Genomic DNA, 401 nt, shown 5'->3' with positions numbered 1-401 from the left:
AGGAACGCCTTGTCTAGAATAAACCAATCGGAAGTATCGGTCTGGAAGCAGGTTGATAAGTCCAAGTACTCAAGATCAGGAAAGATGTTTTCCACCATCTTGAACACTGTCAAGGGATTCATCGACAGATCCAACTTTTTCAAACCAAAGAATGCCGATGGGATGTTGCTTGAGTTGAAAACTCTGAAGCCGTTCTTTCCCAAGTAAAGTTCCTCCAGATGTGGTACTTGAAGAAGAGGATGGAGTTTGGAAATGTGCATTAACTTGTTATTGGTAAAGTTTACGAGCCTCAAATTCGAAAGTGTCGCAAGTGTAATTCGAGTCGAGTCTTAAATATATCCTTGAAATGCAACCTAGTATACAGGTGCATCTCAATAAATTAGAATGTCTTGGAAAAGTTC

At 39.9% G+C, this 401-nt stretch overlaps 1 protein-coding gene and 1 pseudogene across 1 annotated transcript in view; one reads left to right on the top strand and one right to left on the bottom strand.

The window, feature by feature from the left end:
• Nucleotides 1-401, top strand: part of LOC107553900 (alpha-1-syntrophin-like) — a 34466-nt gene that overhangs the window by 10504 nt on the left and 23561 nt on the right. The gene's annotated exons all lie outside the window — the stretch shown is intronic.
• LOC107553897 (toll-like receptor 13) overlaps nt 1-401 on the bottom strand; it is a 10518-nt pseudogene that overhangs the window by 8454 nt on the left and 1663 nt on the right.

Source organism: Sinocyclocheilus grahami, unplaced genomic scaffold (assembly GCF_001515645.1).
Source record: "Sinocyclocheilus grahami isolate Dianchi unplaced genomic scaffold, SAMN03320097.WGS_v1.1 scaffold485.1, whole genome shotgun sequence".
NCBI lineage: Eukaryota > Metazoa > Chordata > Actinopteri > Cypriniformes > Cyprinidae > Sinocyclocheilus > Sinocyclocheilus grahami.
This window is presented reverse-complemented; position numbering and strand designations above follow the sequence as displayed.